We start from the raw sequence: 7,483 nt of genomic DNA, 5'->3' as shown, positions 1-7,483 counted from the left end.
TGATTGGTTAACGCTGAATCTTCGTAAAAACTTCTTATCTGTGATTGGTTAACGCTGAACTTTCATACATAATTGTTATCTGTAATTAGTTAATGCTAATCCATCACAGCTAATGATTATTTGTAATTAGTTAATGATGGTCTCTCACAAATAATAGCTATCTGTAATTATTCAATGCGAAATACCCCAAAGATAACAGTTATCTACAACTGGTCAGTTTGGGCACACAATGAGGTAGCACAGACAACTGATAATTGTTAACACTCATATAGAAGTTAAACGTGTATTAACACTAAAATAAAACATTTCACATTCATATGCCATGCTTGATTTATCTACTTGTTTAAATACATGCTTTGTTTCACTTCTCTTTAGGTTGTAACTCACGTAAAATATGAACACGTTTTTCATCAATTTCCAGTTCCGTTCCAATCGCATTAATAAAACTACAATAAACAACACGCTTTCCAGGCAGCTGTTTCTAACCATCTACGAACAGCCATCTCAAACCTAACTAATTACTAATTAGTTACTAATCGGTAACTGTTACCGATGTGGTACACGTCACATAACTCCCATCACTATGGCAACCTGTACACAAGTTCTTACTACCACGAAACATCTCTTGAGCATTCAACTAAAACTACATCACTTCATTTCACTAGATAAAACAGGCATGCAATAAAATATATTAATTAATGATTCCACTCAGAGATTTCTGCGTATTATCCTGTTCTGTCAGTTTGCTCGTGTTTCCACAACAGGATTGTGATTACAATAACAGCCACTTCCTCGAAGTGAATCCCTAGAACTTTTGAATTAAATATTATTGTTCCTGTAAATCGGTATGTATGGGTGTTAGGGTGAAAGCAATATTTGTGTCTATACGAAACCAATATTGGACGTGTTTTTATATCATGAATTTAAATGAAACATCTGAGAAATAAAGTCCTAAGAAAATTGTTATTTAAAATAGGAAGTAAATAATGCATAAATATAACAAAACATTTCCTGAACACACAATTTTTACTTAGTTCAACCACATTTATTATAAAGTAAATAATCATTGTATATTTTCTTCCCGAAATTGCTGACATATCATATGCTCTATAATAAACTGAAAAATAATCGATTTTTTTTTTTGGTGACTCTTAAATTAGTCGTCCACATATTGAAACTCACATAATATTAAAACTAACAAACAACGAACTACAATCTGTAAAATTATATTTTTAAATATAATAATTAAGTTTTATGGGAGTGTAAGATACGTATTTGTGAAATAAAATTCAAAAGTTCAATTTGCTCACAATATAATTTTATATAGAAACGTTTATCTCTAAATATTGAGGCAACCTGCACGTGCACATAATTCTGGATTTTCTGATAAATAGGTTTTGGTAATACGTTTTCACAACTTTATTTCACGTAATTTAACGCAGTTATTTTAATTAATAAATATAATTTAATATGTAATAAGTTACTAATATGAAATAATTATTGGAACAAATATAGAACCTTATTTGCCACTTACCTTCATCATCAACAGTAAAGTATTGAGAACAATTAGAACCATAATAAAATATTCGAAACCTGTAGAAATAACGACTCTCCAAATTTTATATTTACAACCTTTTTTGTTTTTAGGCATGTAACGTTGAAGTGGTTTGGCTTGTAGAGCAAAGTCGATACAAGATTTCTAAAATAAAATATTAGTTTAATTCAAATAAATTATGCAATATAATCATGATTATTTATCTATATTATTAAGTTATGACGCACATCAAGTTTTATCTGTTTATTACAAAATATCATAAACAACTTTATTTCATGGTGATATTAAAAACATCCGTATCACTGTTTTATTAACCAAATATAAATCTGTTATCACATTAATATAATTAAAATATTATGAACATGTATGTAATGGTGATTTAGAAACATGTTAAATGAATTATTTAACATATTATAAATCTGTTATCACATTAATATAATTAAAATATTATGAACATTTATGTAATGGTGATTTAGAAACATGTTAAATGAATTATTTAACATATTATAAATCTGTTATCGCATTAATATAATTAAAATATTATGAACATTTATGTAATGGTGATTTAGAAACATGTTAAATAAATTATTTAACATATTATAAATCTTTTATCACATTAATATAATTAAAATATTATGAACATTTATGTAATGGTGATTTAGAAACATGTTAAATAATTATTTAACATATTATAAATCTTTATCACATTAATATAATTAAAATATTATGAACATTTATGTAATGATTTTGAAACATGTTAAATGAATTATTTAACATATTATAAATCTTTTATCACATTAATATAATTAAAATATTATGAACATTTATGTAATGGAGATTTAGAAACATGTTAAATGAATTATTTAACATATTATAAATCTTTTATCACATTAATATAATTAAAATATTATGAACATTTATGTAATGGTGATTTAGAAACATGTTAAATGAATTATTTAACATATTATAAATCTTTTATCACATTAATATAATTAAAATATTATGAACATTTATGTAATGGTGATTTAGAATACGTTAAATAATTCACTTAAAATAACTTGTTTAGAATACGTCTCTGATCCACTAATTTAAATTTGTGGGAATTTTTGAACATTCAAAGCTTGTTTATGGTTAATGTGTCAGTATAAAAGCTCTTTTACTATCAGTTTTCCAGAACTTGTAACTTTTGTTACAAAATGTATTCTTATTGTGACTTTTAATTATTTTGATACAAAAATTGCAGCAAAAACAAGCTATTAAAAGATTTTCAATAACTTATTTTCAAATTACAAATTTTAAACCAGCCTCAGTGTGTCCAAACAAATCTGTGAGAAACACAACATCAATTCAACAGAGGGCTATCTGTGTGCTGCCCACCACGGGTATTGAAAGCCAGTTTCGGTATAAGTCTGCAGACATACTGAAGTGCCACTGGGAGCCAAGTCTCCATTTATCTCAACCTACGTAATCTAATATTTATACAGATAAATACAACACTAAGGCTTTTCTTTTAAATTTAAGTAATGCTCCTATAATGAAACTTTCTATAATTAGGTGAACAATATCTAGAAATAGTTCTAATTTTAGACTTTGTAAGTTTGTTTTTATCAATGCCCACTTGAATGGAGACCTGATATTTCTGTCCAGTTTGTTTGAAGTTGAGCACAGAGCTACACAATGGGTTAATTGTGCTCTGCCCATCATGGGTATCGAAACTCAGTTTTAACGTTATAAGTCCGCAGACACGCCGCTGTGCTAGAGGAGCCTCTTGTTCAGAAATCAAGAGTTATGAGTACTCGAACTGGGGTGTTACAACGAGTTCTAATCATTTTAGGAATTGAAAATAATTATAGATTTGTACAATTAAATCAGGTTTATAGCTAATTAATATTAGATTATCAGCAAGTGACAGGTAAATATACAAGATTCGAGTAATAGAAAGTAACAGCTTTACTAAATGATAAGTGTCGACAAAACAAACCTTTTGAGGGAAAGAATATTACACTTGTCATATAAGTTAATTTCGTAATTGAAGGTAAGTCTCTTCAAATACATATAAAACAGCTATGAAAACAACTTAAGAAATAAAAGAGGCTAATTTGGGATTACACTGGGGGGCGTAGATGGGAATGGAGTATACATCCCCCTTCATTTTAGGTGGGAAGTATGGTGCATACAATCATCCCCAACAGTTTGGTCTGTTGAATTGTTTTATTGCATCACAGACCTACAAATTGTGTGTTTGTTCTTGTGATTCTCGTGTTCTTACCAATCGAATACATAATTAGGCTAGATGTAGGCTTTTCAGTAGCCGAAATGTACATCTTTAATATAGCGTGCTTCTAAGCTTTTCGATCTAAGCGATAGTTCGTAAGTATCAGTCAGTAGGCCTAAGTATACATGCAAGTATCGTGGTAACAAGATTACTCTGTGACTGCATGTTTCAGCTTTCAGGTTCACGTAATCAGAGATTACCAATTTGCAAATTGAAAGTCCATATAGTGGTTGTAAAATCATCCCCATCGGGGATCTACCCTGACACTTACTTGATTTTTGTCAAGATCCCCTCTTCCAGTTCCTTCTCCCCTGTTCCTGGAAGGTTATGATGATCAAGGCCACGAATATATTCACGAAGAAGAATGGAAACACAATAAAGAAAAACTACATAAAAATCGCCATTTCGATCCGAAACCTCGGTAGGGGCCATAGTCTTCATATGTAGCATCCATGGAATTCTGTAGAACTCTAGTGGGGAATATGTGAATTAAAGAATTCCCTGTAGTAGTCAAGTATCTCAGCACTGGTTAGTTAGTACATTTGCTATAATTTACTTTTGTAACACTGTCTATTTTACAATTATATTTTTAGGCATGAAAAATTATCTTCTAATAACTAAACAAAATGTTCACGATTTTTCTAGTAAGAGAATTAAACTGAAATAAATATGTTTTTATATTAGTATCACAATGAATTGAATGTTCGTTCTGTGTGTATCATTCTTCTTTATATATTTTTAATTACAATATATTTCTTAAAATTAAAATAATTATTAAACATATTTTTTAAAGGTTTTGCAAAAGCAAACCTTAATTGTTTTAACTTTCATAGTTATAGAACTTTATCAGTCCATTTGAAAAACAATTAGAACTAATAATGTAACTTGGAAACATTATTAAACATTATTATATTTTCATTATTTAATTTAAAAAAACTCTTTGCTGTTTTGAATGTTTTGAATTTCGCGCAAAGCTACTCGAGAGCTATCTGCGCTAGCCGTCCCTGATTTAGCAGTGTAAGACAAGAGGAAGGCAACTAGACATCACCACCCACCGCCAACTGTTGGGCTACTCTTTACCAACGAATAATGGGATTGACCGTCACATTATAACGGCTGAAAGGGCGAGAATGTTGCCGACCGAGATTCGAACCCGCGACCCTCAGATGACGACTCGAACGCCTTAACGCTTGGCCAATTTGCTTAATTATAATTATGTAAAACTGCAAACTAAATATTTATTAGATTGCTAACCTTAAAAGATGGTTTAATTTGTAGCGAGTTATAAGTAACTAAGATAATCCATTTTGTACCAAATATTGAAACAAGTGTCTCAACTTACGCAGGCCAGCCTTCTCAGTGGAAACTGTAAAAGAGTTAACATGGCGGACATTACGTCATCATAATGAAACGGCCGTTTTCCCACAGTCGTTTCTGAACTTCAGGTGGCTTTCCACTTTGTGGAAACACGTATTCTCCTCTAAATAAAACATAAATTCCTGTTTTATTAAGATATATCGTGAAAAAATAAAATATGGAATTTTCGCTTTTAAAAACACTCCAATTTTTACTTTCGTTTCGTAAGTGAAAACTGGTGACTTTAATAAACATTGGTTGCGTCTCAGTGTAATTTACTGTTGTTACTGGCAATGTATAGAACATTCAATTTTATTTAGTTTTATTCATTAAAAACTTCAAAGGGATTTTCAAAGCGATTAATTTGCAACATTTATATACATTTAATGGATTACATTCCATCTTGAAAACCGTAAATATAATTCACAAAATAAGTTATGATAAGATGTTTTGAGCTTAAATTTCTGTTCTGTTATTTGTAGCATTTGGAACACCACTTACTCGCATTCAGATTTGGTGAGTTTTGATTGGTCATTACAGAAGAAAAACCTGCCGTTAAAGAGCTGAACTGCTATCACAGCAAAGATGAATTGGAAGAGGATGTACACAATGAGGATGTTGAACACGTTTTTAAGTGACGTCACTACGCAATCAAACACCGCCTGGAAGTTAGAAACAGGTATAACCATATCCAGTCTAGGCCTAATGTATACCGATGTAACTAGATATATACCAACTTGAAAGATATATGTATAGTCTATACATTCCTCCAGCACGTGGATATCTCCTACGTAATATCCACTATCACGTAATTAATACACACAGACAGACAAACAAGGAAACAAACGTACTTCACCGAAGGAAGCGACTTACAGAGATAAAACAATATAAAATATCTTTGTTACTGCTAATAAATTTAAAGTAAATAAACAAAAACACACACACATGTAAGACCGTAAAATACCTGTTTCGAATTACCCAGAATTCCCTTCAGTTTCTATGACAAACTCTCTGACAAGAACTACTTAAAGACTAAATAACTATATATAGTTGAAACTACCTATAGGAGTTAAACCGTTTAATATTTAATGTCTTGATAAAATGTCTTATTCTCTTCACAGGAATATCAAAATTGAAATATCTGGGAAAACAGTTCTTCTCAAATATCGTATTTCTCCATATTACACTTGTCAACATGACTGTTGACAAATCACGTGCTTATTTTGTCTCACGTGAGATTTGTTTAAATTTATTCTCAAACGTAAATATCCTGTTCTGCTTACAACAAACACAAGATGGCACAGAAATAACATTATATGATTTACAACTATATGTACTGTTCAATATTTTTTCCCAGTAGGACCTGTAATACATTTAGTGTACGTGATATAAGCTTTCCCTGAATATAAACACTTGGTTTATTACTGGGGGAAAATATTAGTATCACATTGCTTTACTTTGTGTCTACAATTTAAATTAGCGTATAAACTTAACGGTTGTCTTCGAGATAACACAATTTGTTTATTTTTAAAGCCTTATCTCAAATCCCCATACATATCTATACACATATTCTATTGAAAGATATCTCTGTCTCCCAAATACGACTACTGGGGCTTTCATGTCTTGTGATGAACATTGATAAAAGCCTAAACAAGTTAAAAAGCACGTTTTAATAAGTAAGCTTGTTACCTTTAGTTTCGGTACCCTTTTTATGGTTTTCAAAGGCCTGAGAACACGAAGCACTCTCATAGATTTTATAGTACTCAGATTCTGTCCTGTACTGCTCCCTCTAGTGACGAATATTGTTAAAAAATCAAAGCAAACCATAAATCATTTAAAAGTTGAAATAAATAAATTCGAAAACGAACAGAAATCGAATACAATATTTAAAAAAAAACACAATTAGATAGTAGAAAATAATTATCTATTAATGTAGAAATAACATTGTCTTAAAATATTGTGACAAAATAAGTTTAAATTGTATGTTTTTAAACTATTTTATTTGGCAAAAATTATCTATATAAGCCTAACGTTTTTTTAATATAAGACTTTTTAGTTTTCTATAACTAGGTGTCACTGTAAGAGAAACATTTAAACATTGTAAATAATACGTACGCATAAACAAAAGCAACAAGAGCACAGATCCAACAATGGCGTCTAAAATGTTCCACAAATCTCGACAATAAGAACCCGGATGAAAAGCGACACCTTGATCTATTACTGCAAAAGCAGACATTATAAAATTTATTTATCCAGTCCTCGATCTCAGAGTAGATCTCTTGAAGATAATATAAAAA

Source organism: Tachypleus tridentatus, chromosome 10, assembly GCF_004210375.1.
Source record: "Tachypleus tridentatus isolate NWPU-2018 chromosome 10, ASM421037v1, whole genome shotgun sequence".
Taxonomy (NCBI): Eukaryota; Metazoa; Arthropoda; class Merostomata; order Xiphosura; family Limulidae; genus Tachypleus; species Tachypleus tridentatus.
The sequence above is the reverse complement of the archived record's forward strand: the minus strand, read 5'-3'. Positions refer to the sequence as shown.